Source organism: Oncorhynchus gorbuscha, linkage group LG18 (assembly GCF_021184085.1).
Source record: "Oncorhynchus gorbuscha isolate QuinsamMale2020 ecotype Even-year linkage group LG18, OgorEven_v1.0, whole genome shotgun sequence".
Lineage (NCBI taxonomy): Eukaryota > Metazoa > Chordata > Actinopteri > Salmoniformes > Salmonidae > Oncorhynchus > Oncorhynchus gorbuscha.
Genome location: NC_060190.1, coordinates 67,925,102 through 67,948,158, shown reverse-complemented (window position 1 = coordinate 67,948,158; position 23,057 = coordinate 67,925,102). Strand labels below are relative to the sequence as shown.

At 44.1% G+C, this 23,057-nt stretch overlaps 1 protein-coding gene across 2 annotated transcripts in view; it reads right to left on the bottom strand.

Moving 5' to 3' along the window:
• LOC124002482 (chemokine-like protein TAFA-2) overlaps window positions 1–20,283 on the bottom strand; it is a 166,199-nt gene extending 145,916 nt beyond the window's left edge. For both annotated transcript variants that reach the window (XM_046309900.1, XM_046309901.1), the window contains exon 1: window positions 19,779–20,283. The gene's annotated coding sequence lies outside the window, so the exon portion shown is untranslated. The remainder of the gene's footprint in view (window positions 1–19,778) is intronic.
• Window positions 20,284–23,057: the final 2,774 nt, after the last annotated feature.

The following is a 23,057-nucleotide window of genomic DNA, read 5'->3' as shown; positions in this document are numbered from 1 at the left end:
TATAGAAGTGTGTGTGAGTTCCTGAGCTTTCCTGAAGCTACTGGGTGTTCAGGGCTCAGACTCCTGTGCTGTTGACTTCCAGGCCCTGGATAGAGGACACTCCCCTAATTCCTTCATTGTACTGTAGTCCTTCATATGGTGGGAATGGGCTGGAAGAGACATTAATTGATATGGTAAAACGACTGAAATGTTTAGTTTCTTAAATGTGTATGTGCTGCTAGGTGGAAGCCATTGAGTTATGACAGATAATTATGCATGTTTTTCTTGCTTCGCTTGACTTGAATTATGGCCCAGCATTAAATAAATGGTTGCAATACAGTTACAGTCGGTTGACAAATGTTACAATCGTATACACATTGAGTGTTTCATGATATGACTTGGAATCTAATTCAAGTTCAAAATAGTTCAAACAAAAGTCTGTTGAATGCGATGTGGCATCCTGCCCCCAACGCACTGTGCAAGCAGTTTCCCAGCGTTTCACAACAATGCCATATGAACTTTACGTGAAAGACCCCCGCAGGAATCCAATCTGCAGCCACATCAGGTACACTGGCTGGACAACAGACGCAGCTGAGATCCGCTCTGTTTGACAAACCTGTAACAATGCAAGCTGGTGCCAAAGCAAGCTGGTGCCCCTCCATCGCAAACACATTCGTCCACTCTCACCCACACACACACCAAAACACACACACCAACACACACACACACACACACACACACACACACACACACACACACACACACACACACACACACACACACACACACACACACACACACACACACACACACACACACACACCAACACACACGCACCAACACACACACACACCAACACACACACACAGCACATTGTTTTCTCTATGATGTTTTTTTTCAGCAGCGGCAAAGTTTGCATGGGGGTGGGGGGATCAGGGAGGGGGATGAGGTTGTGGGGGGGGGGTGGATGAGGAAGATGAGCTGGCCAATTAGAATTCTAGATGAGGATGAGCTGGCCAATCAGCCGTCTACTCGTATTCATATTTTTTATGACGTGTATATGCCCATACCATTCTGTTGTTGGGGTACTCCCACACCATTCAAAAACAGAAAAGCTGCTTTATTAGTGCCTTCGGGAAGTATTCATACCCCTTGACTTTTCTCCACATTTTGTTGTGTTACAAAGTGGCAGTAAAATGGATTGAATTAGCATTTCATGTCAACAATTTACAAATAATACACTGCAATGTCAAAGTGGAAGAAAAACTCTAATATTTGTAATAAAAAAAATACATAAAAAATAAAACACTAATATATCTCGATTAGATAAGTATTCAACCCCCAGAGTCAATACATGTAAGAATCCCCTTTGATCATGCTCTCCGTAGCCGACATGAGTATGACCTTTAAACAGGTCAACATACACAAGCCTGCAGAGCCAGACGGATTACCAGGACGTGTGCTCCGGGCATGTGCTGACCAACTGGCAGGTGTCTTCACTTTTAACATGTCCCTGATTGTCTGTAATGCCAACATGTTTCAAGCAGACCATCATAGTCCCTGTACCCAAGAACACAAAGGCAACCTGCCTAAATGACTACAGACCCGTAGAACTCACGTCTGTAGCCATGAAGTGCTTTGAATGGTTGGTCATGCTCACATCAACACCATTATCCCAGAAACCCTAGACCCACTCCAATTTGCATACCGCCCAAACAGATCCACAGACGATGCAATCTCTATTGCACTCCACACTGCCCTTTCCCACCTGGACAAAAGGAACACTTACGTGAGAATGCTATTCATTGACTACAGCTCAGCGTTCAACACCATAGTACCCTCATCACAAAGCTAAGGATCCTGGGACTAAACACCTCCCTCTGCAACTGGATCCAGGACTTCCTGGCACAAACACTGACACAGGAAACAAACACCCACAAACCAACAGTGAAACCCAGGCTACCTAAATATGGTTCTCAATCAGGGACAACGATAAACAGCCGCCTCTGATTGAGAACCATATCAGGCCAAACACAGAAATAGAAAAAACATAGAAATACAAACATAGACTGCCCACCCCAACTCACGCCCTGACCATATTAAATAAAGACAAAACAAAGGAAATAAAGGTCAGAACGTGACAGTACCCTCCCCCCCCAAAGGTGCAGACTCCGGCCGCAAAACCTGAACCTATAGGGGAGGGTCTGGGTGGGCGTCTGTCCACGGTGGCGGTTCTGGTGCGGGACGTGGACCCCACTTCACCATAGTTCTAGTGTGCCTCTTCGCCCGCCTCTGTGGCTTCTTTAAAGCGGCGACCCTTGCCACCTACCTTGGACTGGGGACCCTAGAAATGGGTCTCGAATAGGCGGGAGTCTCCGGCAGCGCCGGACAGGCGGGAGACTCTGGCAGCGCTGGAGTGAAGTACGCCTCCGGCCGCACCGGACAGGCGGGAGACTCCGACAGCTCTGGAGTGAAGGGCGATTCTGGCATCGCCTGGCTGACTGACGGCTCTGGCAGATCCTGGCTGGCTGGTGGCTCTGGCAGCTCCTGGCTGGCTGGCGGCTCTGGCAGCTCCTGGCTGACTGGCGGCTCTGGCAGCTACTGGCTGACTGACGGCTCTGGCAGCTCCTGGCTGAAAGGCGGCTCTGGCAGGTCCTGGCTGACTGAGGGTTCTGGCATCTCCTGGCTGACTGATGGCTCAGGACAGACTGGCGGCTCTAGCAGCTCCGGACAGACGGGAGACTCTAGAAGCTCAGGACATACGGGAGACTCTAGCTGCTCAGGACAGACGGGAGACTCTAGCAGCTCAGGACAGACGGGAGACTCTAGCAGCTCAGGACAGACGGGAGACTCTAGCAGCTCAGGACAGACAGGAGACCCTAGCAGCTCTGGACAGACGGGAGGCTCTGGCAGCGCTGGAGAGGAGGAAGGCTCTGGCAGCGCTGGACAGGCGGGAGACCCTGTAGGCAGAAAACGGAGAGACCTACAAAGCCTATTCCCCCTCAGGAAACTAAAAAGATTTGGCATTGGTCCTGAGATCCTCAAAAGGTTCTACAGCTGCAACATCGAGAGCACTGGTTGCATCACTGTCTGAAATGGCAACTGCTCGGCCTCTGACTGCAAGGCACTACAGAGGGTAGTGCGTACGGCCCAGTACATCACTGGGGCTAAACTTCCTGCCATTCAGGACATCTACACCAGGCGGTTTCAGAGGAAGGCCCTACAAATTGTCAAAGACCCCTGCCACCCCAATCATAGACTGTTCTCTCTACTACCCCATGGCAAGCGGTACCGGAGTGCCAAGTCTAGGACAAAAAGGCTTCCCAATAGTTTTTACCCCCAAGCAATAAGACTCCTGAACAGGGAATCAAATGGCTACCCGGACTATTTGCATTGTGTGCCCCTCCCCCAGCCCCTCTTTTTACGCTGCTGCTACTCCCTGTTTATCATATATGCATAGTCACTTTAACTATACATTCATGTACATACTACCTCAATTGGGCCGACCAATCAGTGCTCCCGCACAGTGGCTAGCCGGGCTATCTGCATTGTGTGCCCCTCCCCCAGCCCCTCTTTTTACGCTGCTGCTACTCCCTGTTTATCATATATGCATAGTCACTTTAACTATACATTCATGTACATACTACCTCAATTGGGCCGACCAATCAGTGCTCCCGCACAGTGGCTAGCCGGGCTATCTGCATTGTGTCCCGCCACCCGCCACCCACCACCCGCCAACCCCTCTTTTATGCTACTGCTACTCTCTGTTCATCATATATACATAGTCACTTTAACCATATCTATATGTACATACTACCTCAATCAGCCTGACTAACCGGTGTCTGTATGTAACCTCGCTACTTTTATAGCCTCGCTACTGTATACAGCCTCGCTACTGTATACAGACTCGCTACTTTTATAGCCTCGCTACTGTATACAGACTCGCTACTTTTATAGCCTCGCTACTGTATACAGACTCGCTACTGTATACAGCCTCGCTACTGTATACAGACTCGCTACTTTTATAGCCTCGCTACTGTATACAGACTCGCTACTTTTATAGCCTCGCTACTGTATACAGACTCGCTACTGTTTACAGCCTCGATACTGTATACAGCCTCGCTACTGTATGCAGCCTCGCTACTGTATACAGCCTCGATACTGTATACAGCCTCGCTACTGTATACAGACTCGCTACTGTATACAGCCTCGCTACTGTATACAGCCTCGCTACTGTATACAGCCTCGCTACTGTATACAGCCTGTTTACAGCCTCGCTACTGTATACAGCCTCGCTACTGTATACAGCCTCGCTACTGTATACAGCCTCGCTACTGTATACAGACTCGCTACTGTATACAGCCTCGCTACTGTTTACAGCCTCGCTACTGTATACAGCCTCGCTACTGTTTACAGCCTCGCTACTGTATACAGCCTCGCTACTGTTTACAGACTCGCTACTGTATACAGCCTCGCTACTGTTTACAGCCTCGCTACTGTATACAGCCTCGCTACTGTTTACAGCCTCGCTACTGTATACAGCCTCGCTACTGTTTACAGCCTCGCTACTGTTTACAGACTTGCTACTGTATACAGTCTCGCTACTGTTTACAGCCTCGCTACTGTATACAGCCTCGCTACTGTATACAGCCTCGCTACTGTTTACAGCCTGTCTTTTTACTGTTGGTCTTTTTCTTTATCTACCTTTGTTCACCTAATACCTTTTTTGCACTATTGGTTAGCACCTGTAAGTAAGCATTTCACTGTAAGGTCTACACTTGTTGTATTCAGCGCACGTGACAAATAAACTTTGATTTGATTTGATTTGAGTCTTTCTGGGTAAGTCTCTAAGAACTTTCCACACCTGGATTGTGCAGCATTTGCCCATTATTATTTTCAAAATTCTTCAAGCTCTGTCAAATTGGTTTTTCAGGTCTTGCCACAGATATTCAAGCAGATTTAAGTCAAAACTGTAACTCTGCCACATAGGAATATTCACTGACTTCTTGGTAAGCAAAGCCAGTGTAGATTTGGCCTTGTGTTTTAGGTTATTGTCCTGCTGAAAAGTGAATTCTTCTCCCAGTGTCTGGTGGAAAGCAGACTGTACCAGGATTTTGCCTGTGCTTAGCTGCATTCCATTTATTTTTTCAAGCATTCCCATAACATGATGCAGCCACCACTATGCTTGAAAATATGGAGAGTGGTACTAAGTAATGTGTTGTATTGGATTTGCACCAAACATAACACTTTGTCTTCAGGACAAAAAGTTAATTGCTTTACCACATTTCTTTGCAATATTATTTTGGGGCCTTGTTGTAAACAGGATGCATGTTTTGGGATATTTGTGTTCTTTATAGGCTTCCTTCTTTTAACTCTGTCAATTAGGTTAGTATTGTGGAGAAACTACAATGATGTTGATTCATCCTCAGTTATCACAGCCATTAAACTCTGTAACTGTCTTAAAGTCACCATTGGCCTCATGGTGAAATACCTATGTGGTTTCCTTCCTCTCTGGCAACTGAGTTAGGAAGGATGCCTGGATATTTGTAGTTACTGGGTGTATTGATACACCAGCCAAAGTGTAATTAATAACTTCACCATGATCAAAGGGATATTCAATGACTACCCCCCCCCCCATCTACCAATAGGTGGCCTTCTTTGCAAGGCATTGGAAAACCTCCCTAATGATGTAAATATATCACTAGCCACTTTAAACAATGCTACCTTATATAATGTACTTACCCTACATTATTCATATCATATGCATACGTATATACTGTACTCTACATCATCGACTGCATCCTTATGTAATACATGTATCACTAGCCACTTTTACTATGCCACTTTGTTTACTTTGTCTACATACTCATCTCATATGTATATACTGTACTCGATATCATCTACTGTATGCTGCTCTGTACCATCACTCATTCATTAATCCTTATGTACATATTCTTTATCCCCTTACACTGTGTATAAGACAGCAGTTTTGGAATTGTTAGTTAGAATACTTGTTGGTTATCACTGCATTGTCGGAACTAGAAGCACAAGCATTTCGCTACACTCGCATTAACATCTGCTAACCATGTGTATGTGACAAATAAAATTTGATTTGATTTGATTTAGTCTTTGTGGTTGAATTTGTGGTTGGAATTCACTGCTCGTTTGAGGGACCTTACAGATAATTGTATGTGTGAGTACAGAGATGAAGTACTCATTCAAAAATCATGTTATACACTATTATTGAACACGGAGTGAGTCCATGCAACTTTTTATGTGACTTGTTAAGCAATGTTTTATTCCTGAATTTATTTAGGCTTGTCTTAACAAAGGGGTTGAATACTTATTGACTCAAGACATTTCAGCTTTTCATTTTTAATTCATTTGTAAACAATCAGCAAAAAATGAATTCCACTTTGAACTTATGGGGTATTGTGTGTAGGCCAGTGACACAAAATCTAAATTTAATACATTTTAAATTCAAGCTGTAACACAACAACATGTGGAGGCGCTGTAGGTCATATATCATAGGAAACTAGAAACACTAGATACTTCACTATAAAGCTAATTTCCTACAATTCTACACATTTTGCCATGGGGTATGATGTGTTCTCATGCTATCTGAGTGACTCAAACATTATAACAAAATCAATGGGGGCCCCAAGCCATGAAATATTGGGCATTTTAGATTCTCCCTCTCTGTGTTGTTTTATTCTGGTGGTTGTTAGTTCTCACATATGATCTCATAAAAAATGATACAGCTCCATTATCTTTCTATATAATTAATTTCTGCTTTTAGTCATTTAAGGTCATTTAAAAATATTTTGTATTTGTATTTGCATCTGGCAAATTAATATATGGGAAACACTGCAGTAGTAGAGTGACACAAAATAATCATAAATAAATATGAGATAGAGTTGTGTTTCACTGTCCAATCTGAGGAGCAGCCAGCAGCAGCAGCCTGCACCGTACTGCTCCGTACTGTACACAGCATCAGCCCATAGTGACTGGGACCCTGCTGGCTCCCAGGCAACCAATTTGTTTGTTTATTGTCTTGGTGTTTTGGCATGGTTACAGTTGATTGCAGCCAGCCCAGCTTGGGCATGCTTCTTTAATGTCATCTATAAAACATGGGATCTGCTCTACCACCTCCTCACATGACAGAGCAGAGTGTACAGCGACACGATGATGCTGCTGCCACTCGCTCTCTCACTAGCCATGATGGAGCTTAGACGTTCTTCTGAAACCCTCTCGGATCCACCTCAGTGGTGGGACATGCTGTATAATGTGATATACGACACACCTATTAACCCATAAAGAACACCCGTGAACAGGCCCTGCACTAAAGTATTTTGAACTGCTAAAATATGGTGCAATCCAGTGTATGGCCAGCTGCCTTGTGAAGACTAAAGTACTACACATCTGATGCCAAACCTAAAGCCACCCCAGCAACAAAATACCCATGACCTGTGTTTGGCTTTCTGAATAGTTGCATCACACTGGTGTACATGGTATTGTTGTCACTTGAAGGCACTCTTACCCTTTGAGCTGTCGTGGTAATGAACTGGCATATTGACAGTGTAAAGCGTCTTTGACAATGCTTTGGGTATGTGATTGGTTAAAGGGGACATTGTAGTACTGTACTCATTTTTTATCCTAAAAGTGACATAAGTGGTAGATGCTGTTTGTTGGGACAGTTGATGTACTGTACATGTACGTGTTAATCTACTAAATGGTGAGTTGGTTCATTTTTAAGAAGAATCACAAGATCTTTGCTTCTTGCTGCCTGAGTATGTCTGAGTGTGTCTGAGTATACCTGAGTATAACTGAGTATACCCAAGTATTTCTGAGTATGTCCGAGTATAATCAAGTATAACTGAGTATACCCAAGTATGTCTGAGTATGTCTGAGTATGTCTGGGTATGCGCGAGTATGTCTGAGTATGTCTGAGTATACCTGAGTATAACAGAGTATACCTAAGTATGTCTCAGTATGTCTGGGTATGTCTGAGTATACCCGCGTATAGCTGAGTATATCCTAGTATGTGCGAGTATGTGCGAGTATGTCTGAGTATTTGCGAGCATGTATGAGTATACCCGAGTATAACTGAGTATACCCAAGTATGCCTGAGTATGCCTGAGTATAGCTGAGTATAAATGAGTATTCCCAAGTATGTCTGAGTATATCTGAGTATGCGCGAGTATGCCTGAGTATAATTGAGTATGCCTGAGTATGTGTGAGTATGCCTGAGTATGAGTGAGTATGCCTGAGTAAGTGTGAGTATGTGCGAGTATATCTGAGTATGCGCGAGTATGCCTGAGTATGCCTGAGTATGTGTGAGTATGCCTGAGTATGAGTGAGTATGCCTGAGTAAGTGTGAGTATGTGCGAGTATATCTGAGTATGCGCGAGTATGCCTGAGTATAATTGAGTATGCCTGAGTATGTGTGAGTATGCCTGAGTATGAGTGAGTATGCCTGAGTATGTGCGAGTATGCCTGAGTAAGCTAACAGTACAATTTCAAACTGGACTTAAAATAAAATGTCAAATACATATTTTGCTTGTCTCATGCATGCAAACTGAGCGCAGTACCTTTTCATATTGATCTGACAGCCAAGAGCTAGTACAGAGCACAAATACTGCCTAGGGGTTGCTCCTTAAAACTAGACACAAGCCTCTTATCCCCAATGTTCTCTTCTTCTAGAAATCACCTGCTGTCTTATGCATATCAAGTGTTCACAGATCCAGCACTGTTGGCCTGCCACGCTCAGACTCCTCTATTTGTTGCCAATGTGACAGCTTTTATTTTCAAATGACAAAACCCTGAACATATCCTGGCTGGTGTATCGCTCCACCACAATGTCTCTTTCAGCACCAGGACAATATTAGGTCAGAGAATGAGAGAGCGAGAAAGAGAAACAAAGAAGAACATGTTTTATTGTCGCACACTGGATAGACACAGATGAAATGGGTCTGTGAGAGCCACCTTCCTTCCTTCTGTTAGTACTGCTGCTTCATATTGTAGAACAGACTTGGTCACTACGCTCTAAAGCAAGGTTCCCCATGTGATTTGGCATGTGGGCTAAATCTGGCCCGCCAGCAGTATTATTTGGACCCGCAAAGCCCCCCAAATTAATTAGGAATATTTGTTTAATTAAAACATATATATATACAGTTGAAGTCGGAATGCACTTAGGTTGGAGTCATTAAAACTTGTTTTTCAACCACTCCACAAATTTCTTGTTAACAAACTATAGTTTTGGCAAGTCTACTTTGTGCACGACACAAGTAATTTTCCCAACAATTGTTTGCTCACAGATTATTTCACTTATAATTCACTGTACCACAATAACAGTGTGTCAGAAGTTTACATAAACTAAGTTGTCTGTGCCTTTAAGCAGCTTGGCAAATTCCAGAAGATGATGTCATGGCTTTAGAAGCTTCTGATAGGCTAGTTGACATCATTTGAGTCAACTGGAGGTGTACCTGTGGATGTATTTCAAAGCCTACCTTCAAACTCAGTGTATCTTTGCTTGACATCATAGGAAAATTTAAATAAATCAGCCAAGACCTCATTTTGGTCCCTTCACAATGCCTGAAGGTACCACATTCATCTGTACAAACAACAGTACACAAGTATAAACGCCATGGCACCACGCAGCCGTCATACCACTCCGGAAGGAGACGCGTTCTGTCTCCTAGAGATGAACGTACTTTGGTGTGAAAAATGCAAATCAATCCCAGAACAGCAGCAAAGGACCTTGTGAAGATGCTGGAGGTACAAATAAGTACAAAACTATATATATGCATAGTAAAACTAGTCCTATATAGACATAACCTGAAAGGCCACTCAGCAAGGAAGAAGCCACTGCTCCAAAACCTCCATAAAAAGCCAGACTACGGATTGCAACTGCACATGGGGACAAAGATCGTACTTTTTGGAGAAATGTCCTGTGGTCTGATGAAACAAAAATAGAACAGTTTGGCCATAATGACCATCATTATGTTTGGAGAATAAAGGGGGAGGCTTGCAACCCAAAGACCACACTCCCAACCGTGAAGCACGGGGGTGGCAGCATCATGTTGTGGGGGTGCTTTGCTGAAGGAGGGACTGGTGCACTTCACAAAATAGATGGCTTCATGAGGAAGGAAAATTATGTGGATATATTGAAGCAACGTCTCAAGACATCAGTCAGGAAGTTAAAGCTTGGTCGCAAGGGGTTCTTCCAAATGGACAATGACCACAAGCATACTTCCAAAGTTGTGGAAAAATGGCTTAAGGACAACAAAGTCAAAGTATTCGAGTGGCCATCACAAAGTCCTGACCTCAATCCTATTGAAAATTTGTGGGCAGAACTGAAAAAGTATGTGCGAGCAAGGAGGCCTACAAACCTGACTCAGTTACACCAGCTCTGTCAGGAGGAATGGGCTAAAATTCACCCAAGTTATTGTGGGAAGCTTGTGGAAGGCTACCTGAAACGTTTGACCCAAGTTAAACAATTTAAAGGCACTGCTACCAAATACTAATTGAATGTATGTAAACTTCTGACCCACTGGGAATGTGATGAAAGAAATAAAAGCTGAAATAAATCATTCTCTCCACTATTATTCTGACATTTCACATTCTTAAAATAAAGTGGAGATCCTAACTGACCTAAGACAGGGTATTTTTACTAGGATTAAATGTTAGTAATTGTGAAAAACTGAGTTTCAATGTATTCGGCTAAGGTGTATGTAAACTTCCGACTTAAACTGTATATTATCTTAGACATGAAAATACCGCCTCCTATCCTTAAGAAGTTAAACTGTATATTATTTTGGACCTGAGATGCAAAAAGTCCCAAATGCAATGTACCAAGAAGGAAGTAACCCTACCTAAATAATGCAGAAGTTACATTTGAACTTAATTAAAATCGGAGAGAGAGTGCAGTCAACTAATAAAGCAGGCAGCGGACCATTTTGTGGTGCTGAAACGTAAAGCTGCAACCACAGAGCAATCAATAGAAGGTGAACAGTGCCTGCTGCTCAAAATATAGATAACTTGTTAAGCAACAGATGGAGCCCAACTGCCCAGCAACAGATGGAGAAAAGCTACACCAGTCGAATAATTCATTTCAACATTAATCTTAATTTTAATTTGACTTTACAAACAACAAGAGGGCTTAATTGGAGTTTATTATTTCTGAACCAAGGCCCATATAAAAAAACTTAACTTGCTGAGGTAGGCTATGTGGCTTTACAGCATCTTTCACTAGAAAAGAAAATGGCCTAATAGAAGTGTTTTATTTTTTATTAGACCTACTTACAACTGCAACTGGCCAAGAATGTAGTATCCTACATAAAACAATCATTTAAAGAAAAAATGGCGATGTTTGTGTCTGAATGTCTCTATCGGGAGTCTCGGGATAACCTGCTCCTGTAATGACAAAACAAACAGAAAATACTGTCAGTATGAGACCTACATATTGCTGGATAAGCACTAATAAAAAGGTTACTTTAACTATTTATTAAATACTAAGTTACTTACTTAATGGGAAAAGTTGCATTTCCCCTCGGACAGGATCTTGTGGATGTGTGGTGAGAGGGATGTGATTTTGATGTTCAGACAGTCCTCGATTATCTATTGTGAAAGCTGGTTCCTGTCGTGAGTCATGTTGGAAAAGGAGGACTCGCAGGTGTAAGTCGATCCTAACTTTGTTAGAACATAAAATGCTAGTTACTTTATTGTGCTGTATTCCTCTGAGCATGCCACCCAAAACGCACACAAGGACTCGGCACTCCTGAGCGCATCCCTGATTGGGCTTGATGTCTGGAGTTCAATCAGTTCAGTTTGAATTGCGGCCTCATCCAGCGAAGGTCTCGTTTTCTTAGCAAGGGAGGAGAATTCTCCACCTGGGTGGACTGTGAAAGGATCATGTACAAACACAATGATATCCTTGTGCAGACATGCTGTAGTCTTCAAATCTGGTGGAGAAGTTGTCCCTCAGCTGCTTGATGAAATCTTCCATCACTTCTGTGACAATGCTGCGGCCTGGTCCCTCTGCCTGTCATTTCTTCAGTGTGCTGAAGTGCAGTAGCCTTCCAGATGACAAGTCCAAATCGAATAACTCAACTCGAGTAAAGGCCTCAAGTTTTTCCACCACATCCATTACTGTTGTCCCTCTTCCTTGTAACTGCAGATTTAACCAGAATATGTCAGCCAAATAGAGCTTTCCTTTACTCAGCCAGCGCACATTGTTGTGAAGCAGGAGATCATCGTGGGTGGCCTCCTCTGACTCTGTCACAAGCTTGCAGAAAAGATGGTGTCGTGTTGTTTGACGTCCCCCTGACAAAGTTGATTATGCACATTACTTTATCCATCACATCTCTCTTAGCTCACTGTTTAGTCTGGCACACAGCACACTCTGATGGATGAGACAATGCAAGCCATTCATTTGTGGGGCGATTTCCAGGCCCCTGTATCTGCCCACCATAGCAGGAGCCCCGTCGGTGACAACAAAGTGGACTTTTTTGAATGACAAGCCATGCTGCGAAAACAATTCTTCCAGATTTGTGAATATGTGTCCTTCGAGGGGAATCAGTGCCAGTAACTCTTGTATAAAGTCATTTCCATGAAAATAACAGACATATTATACACACAACTGTGCTACATCGGTGTTGTAAGTACTCTCATCAATAGCCAGGGAAAAATGCTCAACATGACTGAGCCCCTCTAGAACAATCCTTTGCAGGTGATCCACCAGAGCATAAAGGTGGCTATTGACGCAGACAGGGGCACCTGTTTGACAGACGCAATTATGCTTTCCATAGACTTGTCGGTAGCCAATTCCTCCAAAATTGTCACCAAGCACTTTTTAAATATATCCACGTCTGTGATGAACATGTTGTGATTGGTTATAACCCAGGACGCTTTTATGAAGGCACTTGTGACCTTCTGTTCTTGGGTCAGGCCACGAAGGAGGATTCTGCTTCCATGTGTGTAGCTTGCAGTCAATGCTTACATTTTTCTGCGTCAGCCCTCTGTCTGGGGCGGGAAGTCCACTTTGATAGTATCATGCTTAGATTCATAATGCCACCTGAGATTGAATTCTTTGCAAACAGCAACATTGTTATTGCAAATAAGACACACTGGATTGGCATTGGAGAAAGATGGTGAGATAAACACATATCTCCCTGTCCTTTATTCCCTGAAACTTCGATTTTCATCATCCACTTTTCTTTTGATCGTTTTGGAGAGCAACATTTTCTCTTGCTATCGAGCTAATTGTTCTGAACGAATGTTGGCATTACAAAAGCTGTGTAGACTACAGTAGGCTACTCAGAACTGTTTTTCTCAAACAATCAACACACAGAGAAATAGAGAAAAAGTCATAATTGAATAGCGACATTTGAAATTTTAGGAGCATAATTAGATCAGAAATTACTATGTTATTGTCACTGAATTTATATTAATTGTGCTATTTTTACATGCTAATTATGTTCTGGCCCGCCGACAATTAGCTCAGAGAAAATTTGGCCCGAAGCCGAACCTAGTTGATGAACTCTGATCTACACGTAAGCACTAACAATTACAACACTGCACTGAGTTGAAGTGCAATCATCTCCACTGTCAAACACTTTCATCACACGTCGAGCTAGTGCAGATTTGAAACAAATTGCACAAACATAGGTGTCCTAATTTGACCATGATTACAGGACAATTGGGGGGTTGAATTGGATCAAAGCCTTTCATAGACTACCTTACCTCACACCCACCATCCTAACCCTCCAACCACCATCCTAACCCTCCACCCACCATCCTAAAACTCAACAAACCATCCTAACCCTCCACCCACCATACTAACCTTCCACCCACCATCATAACCCTCAACCCACCATCCTAACCCTCAACCCACCATCATAACCCAACATCCTAACCCTCAACCCACCATCCTAACCCTGCACCCACCATCCAAACCCTCAACCCAACACCCTAACCCTCAACTCATCATCCTAACCCTCAACCATCAAAAACCTCACCATCCAAACTCTCCGCCAACCATCCAAACATCCTAAACCTCCAACCACCATCCTAACCTTCAAACCACCATCCTAACCCTGAACCAACTATCCAAACACTCAACCCACCATCAAAACCCTCCACCCACCATGCTAATCCTCCACCCACCATCCTAACCCTCCACCCACCAACCTGACTCTCCACCCACTATCATTAACACTCCACCCACCATCCTAACCCACAAAGCACCATCTTAACCCTCAACCCACCATCCTAACCCAGCATGCTAACCCTCCAACCACCATCAAAACCTTCAACCCATCATCCAAACCCTCCACCGACCTTCCTAACCCTCCACCCACCATCCTAACCCTCATCCCACAACCCTGACACTCCACACACTATGCTAAGCCTCCACCCTCCACCCACAATCTTAACCTTCCAAAAACCATCCTAATCCTCCACCCAACATCCTAAACGGTCATACTAAACCTTCACTCACCACCCTAACCCTCAACACACCATCCTAACACTCAACCTACAATAAAAACCCTCCACCCACCATCCAAACCCTCAACCCACCATCATAACCCTCCACATACGCTCTTAACCTTCAACACTCCACCCACCACCATAACCACCCACCCACTATTCTAACCCTACATCCACCATCCTAACCCACAATCCTAACCATCCACCCACCATCCAAACCCTCAACCCACCATCCTAACAGGCCACCCACCATCCTAGCCCTCCACCCACCATCCTAATCTTCCACCCACCATCCTAACCCTTCACCCACCATCCTAACCCTCAAACTACCATCATAACCCTCAGCCCACCATCCCAACCCAAAATCCAAACCCTCAACCCACCACCATAAACCACCATCCTAAAACTCCACCTAACATCATAATCATCCACAACCATCGAAACCCTCCACCCACCATCCTAACCTTCCACCCACCATTCTAACCATCCACACAACATCCTAACCCTCCACCCACCATCCAAAACCTCCTCCCATCATCCAAACCCTACACCTACCATCCTAACCTTCAACACACAATCCTAACCCTCCACACACCATGCTAAGAATTCACCCTCCACCCACCATCTTAACCTTCCAAACACCATCCTAACCCTCCACCCAACATCCTAACTGGCCATCCTAACCCTCCACCCACCTCCTAACCTTCCACCCACCGTCCAAACCCACCACACACCATCAAAATCCTCCACCCACTTCCTAATCTTCCACCCACCACCCTAACCCTCCACCCACCACCCAAACCTTCCACCCACCATTATAATCCTCCAACCACCATCATAACCCACCCACCATCCTAACCCAACATCCTAACCCTCCACCCAAAATCCAAAACCTTAACCTACCACCCAAAACCTCCACCAACCATCTTAAACCTTCACCCACCACCCTAACCATCCTAACCCACAATCCTAACCCTCAACCACATTCCTAACCGTCTACACAACATCCTAACCCTCCACCCACCGTCCAAACCCTCCACCCACCATCCAAACACCCCACCCACCATCCGAAACATCCACCCACCATCCTAACCGTCCACCCACCATCATAAACCTCCACACACCATCCTAACCCTCAAACCAACATGCTAACCCTCCACCCATTATCCTAACCCTCCACCCACCATCCTAACCCTAAATCCCACCATTCTAACTCTCAACCCATCATACAGAACACTCAACAAACCATCCAGACCATCCACATACAAAACTAACCTTCCACCCACCATCCAAACCCTCCACCCACTATCCTAACCTGCAACCCACCATCCTAAACCTCCACCCAACATCCTAAACATCAGCCCACCATCCTAACCCACTATCCTAACAATCCACACTCCATCCAAATCCTCAACCCACCATCATAACCCTCAACCAACCATCCTAACCCTCCACCCAACATCCAAACCCTCCACCCACCATCCAAACTCTTAACCCACCATCCTAACATGCCAACCACCAGCCTAACCCTCCACCCACCATCCTAACCTTCCATCCACCACCCTAACCCTCCACCCACCATCCTAACCTTCCATCCACCACCCTAACCCTCCACCCACCATCCTAACCTTCCACCCACCATCCTAACCTTCCACCCACCATCCTAACCATCCACCCACCATCCTAACCCTCAACCCACCATCCTAACCCAACATCCTGAGATTCCTGAGATTCCCATAGATTGGAAAGCTGCCGCAGTCATCCCCCTCTTCAAAGGGGGAGACACTCAAGACCCAAACTGCTACAGACCTATATCTATTCTACCCTGCCTTTCTAAGGTCTTCGAAAGCCAAGTTAACAAACAGTTTACCGACCATTTCGAATCCCACCGTACCTTCTCCTTTATGCAATCTGGTTTCAGAACTGGTCATGGGTGCACCTCTGCCACGCTCAAGGTCCTAAACGATATCATAAAAGTCATCGATAAGAGACATTACTGTGCAGCGACCTGGCCAACAGCCTTGGCTTCTCAAATGATTGTCTATCCTGGTTCACCAACTACTTCTCTGATAGAGTTCAGTATGTCAAATCGGAGGGCCTGTTGTCCGAACCTCTGGCAGTCTCTATGGGGGTGCCACAGGGTTCAATTCTCGGGCCGATTCTCTTCTCTGTATACATCAATGATGTCGCTCTTGCTGCTGGTGATTCATTGATCTACCTCTACGCAGACGACACCATTCTGTATACCTCTGGCCCTTCTTTGGACACTGTGTAAACTAACCTCCAGATGAGCTTCAATGCCATACAACTCTCCTTCCGTGGACTCCAACTGCTCTCATGTGCAAGTAAAAGTAAATGCATGCTGTTCAACCGATCGCTGCCCGCCCCTGCCTGCCTGTCCAGCATCACTACTCTGGACGGTTCTGACTTAGAATAACTACAAATACCTAGGTGTCTGGTTAGACTGTAAACTCTCGTTAAACATTTACAATCCAAAACTATATCTAGAATCGGCTGCCGATTCCGCAACAAAGCATCCTTCACTCATGCTGCCAAACATACCCTCGTAAAACTGACTATCCTACCGATCCTCAACTTTGGCGATGTAATTTACAAAATAGCCTCCAACGCTCTACTCAACAAATTGGATGCAGTCTACCACAGTGCCATCCGTTTTGTCACCAAAGCCCCATATACTACCCACCACTGCGACCTGCGCGCTCTCGTTGGCTGGCCCTCGCTTCATACTCATCGCCACCATGGCCTATTTATTGCCTTAACTCTCTAATCCTACCTCAATTGCACATGCTGTATATAGATTTTTATACTGTATTATTGATTTTATGATTGTTTATTCCATGTGTAACTCTGTGTTGTTGTATGTGTCGAACTGCTTTGCTTTATCTTGGCCATGTCTCAGTTGCAAATGAGAACTTGTTCTCTAGCCCACCTGGTTAAATGAAGGTGAAATAAAATCAAATATAATTCCCCACCAACCATCCAAACCCTCAACCCACCACCCTAACACACAACCCACCATCCTACCCCTCAATCCACCATCCAAACCCTCCACCATCCTACCCTGCAATCCACCATCCAAACCCTCCACTCACCATCCAAACTCTCAACCCACCCACCATCCTAACCCTCCACTCACCATCCAAACCCTCAATACACCATCCTAACCCTCAACCGACCATCCAAACCCTCAACCCACCAACCTAACCCTCAACCCTCCACCCCAATACATTCTCATGAATTGTCCACCATCGTTTACATCCAGTTTAACTGTCACAGGCACTGACGCCCAAATAATCCCAATGTGGCCTTTGCTCCATCTGTCAGCAATACCTACCAATAACACAGCCCAATAAACCCCCCTCAGAACAAGCAGCTCCGGGGGCTACTGACGGCAATCTATAAAACACTGTAATGGGTTGCCTGTCAGCGGGTGTGAAAGGGAAGATCTAACCCTCCTCTGACTCTCTGGAGGGACTTCAATTAATCACTGTATCGCCGCCACGCAATAAGATCCATAAGGTTATTACCATCAGTGTTCCGCAGGATGAAATGCGATGATAGCACTAATTGCAGAAAAACAGCTGACCGCACAATGCATATCAGGGGGATGAAGGACAGATGAAAGAAAGGAGAACCAGGAAGGATCATATAGTCAGACGAAGATAAAGAGCTGAGGGTGTTGAAGACGGAGGGAGGAAGACAGAGAGATTGGAGAGCGAGGGGAGAGAGAGAGAGAGAGAGAGAGAGAGAGAGAGAGAGAGAGAGAGAGAGAGAGAGAGAGAGAGAGAGAGAGAGAGAGAGAGAGAGAGAGAACAGAAGAAGGAATATGCACCACTGTGCTGTGGTGGTGTGTGGCATAAGCATAAATATCTACAGTGGCAGACAGTGTTTGTTTTCCAAATCACAAATCTCCTTCATCAGACACCTGATTTGTTGGAGCATTGAGAGTAAACAGAAAAAGTCACATTTAAAAGACAGATCCCATAATGTGAATAGTCAAATCCACTGCGCATTGTCTTAGCATAGGGAGCTCATCTTTTCCTAGTTGTCAACACACCGATTGTTTAGATAATAACTTCTGAGAAACAGACTTGATTGTGAATTGATCAAAGACTTCGTTTTGAGTTTAATGTTAAAAAACTAAGTTATTAGTCATACAAGTCATGTATATTTTTTGTTAAGCTGATTCATTGAAGCAAACATTAGTGTGAAATATTCCCTGAACTGCACCAGAAAAATGGTGCTGCACCCAAACAGGACAGACAGATTAAAGGCAATACATCACACATCCATGTGATTACAGTTGAGTATGTGATTAAGGGTCTCCGCCATTCACCACTCCATCATGCAGCAATATACAGTATATTATATAGGCCTACAATGAGGGGTACATAAAACAGTCTGTGTGTGTGTGTGTGTGTGTGTGTGTGTGTGTGTGTGTGTGTGTGTGTGTGTGTGTGTGTGTGTGTGTGTGTGTGTGTGTGTGTGTGTGTGTGTGTGTGTGTGTGTGTGTGTGAGAGAGGGGGGGGGTCTACCATTGCATGCTTTAATTATTTGAATTTCTTCAAAATGCCCTCAGTTATGGGATTCACATTATGAGAGAAGTTATCCACTCACAGAGCTGCACCAGGAACTGTGATATACACTGGATACAATTATTGAATGTTTCTTCTCATTTTATTATTGAAATGAAACCCATCACAACTCATTTACAGCATCATTGAATATTAGGCCTATGTTCATATGGATCTCATTCATAACCTCGTGTGCCAACTTTTGATGCAGATTCTGTGGGCTAATATGCAGCTGCCCATAAGGAACACGGTGTTTTACACACATGATAAAGAGAAGAAACCAATACCCAACACTCTCTAGATAACATGTTTAGACACACGTGAACGCTTTAGTCATCAACCATTATTTATTGGGATTGTATTGGTTTGCATCTCCATCTAAGATAATGGTTTGCATGCATCTATCCCTATCACAAATGAAGCACACATGTAAAATTATAGTTTTCGTAAACAAAAATAATAATTACCACAAAAAGGTATTTGAACATCGGATAGATTGTTCAGTATGTAAAAAAGTCACATTTTTAAGTCTGTATAAATCGCTGTAAATTCATATATTAAGTCCACAGAATGTGATTGATGGAGGCTAGTTCATACAGTGCACAGACGTGTTATGCTCACACAATAAGCGTTAATCATTTCGATGTATAAAAATACCAAGTGATTTAGACGTGATGAAATTATGTAGCCTATTGATAAAATCGTTAAACCTACCTGTCGTTGTGCTGTCAATTAATCCCGGGAAATGCCCCTCTCATTTGCTCTCCATTTTCAAAAACAAAAACAGGGTAATGTTAAAGAAATACAATTTCCTTTAGCCCGTGAATGTGCCCACCACGACAAAACATAACCTAGGAAAAATGTGTAGACATCAAGCTTTCAAAACGCCAAATCCCTGAGTCAAAAGATGTCAAAAGAAAATGTAGCCTATTGCATAGACTTTCAAGCTCAACCGGGCTCCCGGCTTAATCGGTCGACTGCATATATAGCAACTCTGAAGTCTTCTAAAGTTCCTGGTCCTTTAGCGTTTTTTCACAACTTCCCAACCGCAAAAGCAAGAGAGCTTGAAAGCAACGACTGATAGTCAATCATTGTTTCTACAGAACAGATTGTTCTTATTGCAGTTCATCCAGTATTGTTTCGTTCATGTGTTGTGTGTAGACTGTCTCTTCACGGTCCAGACGCCGCATTTGAGATGAGAGGTCCACTCCGGAGCGTTAGCAACCGCAGGCAGAGGAGGACACGCACCTGAGACAAGTGTATTATTTCAAGCTACATTACCAGTGAGCCCAGGAAAATACGGACTACGATGATTTGGCGCCACTCAGTGGCATTTTCACTTCCGGCCTTGGCCTCGTGGAATAAATATGGCTCATAAAGCGCTAATAATAGATAATGAGATTTATCCTCTTAAATATGATGCTTTATTGAAGATTTGATGTGTCTTTGATATACTGGATGGTGCCAAGGAAATTGCAAGTACAAAGAGGTGGCCTGTCACACATGCACATTGTAATTAATCGCATATTAGAGTTGGATTGAAATAATGGGTAGGGCTACCTGGAGGAAATAATGGGTAGGCCTACCTGGAGGAAATAATGGGTAAGCCTACCTGGAGGAAATAATGGGTAGGCCTACCTGGAGGAAATGATGGGTAGGCCTACCTGGAGGAAATAATGGGTAGGCCTACCTGGAGGAAATAATGGGTAGGCCTACCTGGAGGAAATGATGGGTAGGCCTACCTGGAGGAAATGATGGGTAGGCCTACCTGGAGGAAATGATGGGTAGGCCTACCTGGAGGAAATGATGGGTAGGCCTACCTGGAGGAAATAATGGGTAAGTCTACCTGGAGGAAATGGGGGAGAGTCATGCTTTTTCAATTTCAGTCAAGGGGAGGATTTAGTATATATATATATATATATTATAAAACACTGAGAAATATAGAAATTTCATCAATTACAAATGACATTACCCTCCCCTGGACAACATTTTTAATATATATATATATATTTTATCTTTTAATATATATATATATATATATTTTATCTTTTATATATATATTTTATATATATATATATATATAAAAATGTTGTCCAGGGGAGGGTAATGTCATTTGTAATTGATGAAATTTCTATATTTCTCAGTGTTTTATAATGACTTGCTTATTAGTCTAAATATCGATGTGTGCCCAGTGCTGCCTCTCATCTCTGATTCTCTGCAGGGCTCGCAATATCAAGTGTACCTGTAGGCTATTTACTGTGGTCTCAATCAAATGATCCATAGGCTATAGGCCACAAACTGCATGCTCGGAGAAGCACATTGCAAAAAAATAATATTTCTAAGGTAGCTGCTGGGATGACATGAATAAAACTAGGCTGCATTACACACTGCAATGGATATTCCAACGCTGAGCCCCAGCCTGCTATGCTGTTGCTGATCAAAACGGGTTTTGTGTGCTGCCTAACCAATGTCTGTGCTGTGTAGGTCATTGGTGCCAGTTCATGAGGAGAGTCAAAGGCTTATTCTGAAAATATTTTTTGATTAGGCTTAGTCTTGCGCATGGACTAGCCTGTAGCCTATGTTCAGTTCAGTTTGAGAAGGAGCAGGTGAAGATGAGGAGGACCGGAGGTATACTTTGATAGCTCAAATCAAATCAAATTTTATTTGTCACATACACATGGTTAGCAGATGTTAATGCGAGTGTAGCGAAATGCTTGTGCTTCTAGTTCTGACAATGCAGTGATAACCAACAAGTAATCTAACTAACAATTCCAAAACTACTGTCTTATACACAGTGTAAGGGGATAAGGAATATGTACATAAGGATATATGAATGAGTGATGGTACAGAGCAACATACAGTAGATGGTATCGAGTACAGTATATACATATGAGATGAGTGTGTAGACAAAGTAAACAAAGTGGCATCGTTAAAGTGGCTAGTGATACATGTATTACATAAGGATGCAGTCGATGATGTAGAGTACAGTATATACATATGCATATGAGATGAATAATGTAGGGTAAGTAACATTATATAAGGTAGCATTGTTTAAAGTGGCTAGTGATATATTTACATCATTTACCATCAATTCCCATTATTAAAGTGGCTGGAGTTTGGTCAGTGTCAATGACAGTGTGTTGGCAGCAGCCACTCAATGTTAGTGGTGGCTGTTTAACAGTCTGATGGCCTTGAGATAGAAGCTGTTTTTCAGTCTCTCGGTCCCAGCTTTGATGCACCTGTACTGACCTCGCCTTCTGGATGATAGCGGGGTGAACAGGCAGTGGTTCGGGTGGTTGATGTCCTTGATGATCTTTATGGCCTTCCTGTAACATCGGGTGGTGTAGGTGTCCTGGAGGGCAGGTAGTTTGCCCCCGGTGATGCGTTGTGCAGTCCTCCCTACCCTCTGGAGAGCCTTACGGTTGAGGGCGGAGCAGTTGCCGTACCAGGCGGTGATACAGCCCGCCAGGATGCTCTCGATTGTGCATCTGTAGAAGTTTGTGAGTGCTTTTGGTGACAAGCCAAATTTCTTCAGCCTCCTGAGGTTGAAGAGGTGCTGCTGCGCTCTTCACGACACTGTCAGTGTGAGTGGACCAATTCAGTTTGTCTGTGATGTGTATGCCGAGGAACTTAAAACTAGCTACCCTCTCCACTACTGTTCCATCGATGTGGATAGGGGGGTGTTCCCTCTGCTGTTTCCTGAAGTCCACAATCATCTCCTTAGTTTTGTTGACGTTGAGTGTGAGGTTATTTTCCTGACACCACACTCCGAGGGCCCTCACCTCCTCCCTGTAGGCCATCTCGTCGTTGTTGGGAATCAAGCCTACCACTGTTGTGTCGTCCGCAAACTTGATGATTGAGTTGGAGGCGTGCGTGGCCACGCAGTCGTGGGTGAACAGGGAGTACAGGAGAGGGCTCAGAACGCACCCTTGTGGGGCCCCCGTGTTGAGGATCAGCGGGGAGGAGATGTTGTTGCCTACCCTCACCACCTGG